The sequence below is a fragment of the Belonocnema kinseyi genome, chromosome 6, assembly GCF_010883055.1.
Source record: "Belonocnema kinseyi isolate 2016_QV_RU_SX_M_011 chromosome 6, B_treatae_v1, whole genome shotgun sequence".
NCBI classification, from domain to species: domain Eukaryota; kingdom Metazoa; phylum Arthropoda; class Insecta; order Hymenoptera; family Cynipidae; genus Belonocnema; species Belonocnema kinseyi.
Genome location: NC_046662.1, coordinates 107874264 through 107874564, shown reverse-complemented (window position 1 = coordinate 107874564; position 301 = coordinate 107874264).

Genomic DNA, 301 nt, shown 5'->3' with positions numbered 1-301 from the left:
TAATAAACAATAATTTATTTGATTTATTCCTTTATAGTGCAACATATCCCACCGCTGTCAGCAATTGTAATGCCCAAATTTCACCTAGCTTTCCTGTCGACAATTCACAGCTCTCTGATTGGACATCTGAACGAGGTCGTCGTTGCCGTTGATTTCTTGAAACAAAAATCATTAAAAGGAAATCATTTGAAATAAAAACACTTAATTTAACAGTTGATGATTCACAATTTATTAAAGATGAATTTCTACCTTCACTGTCTCAAAATCACAAATCACAAATCACAATTGTTTATAATTGTTT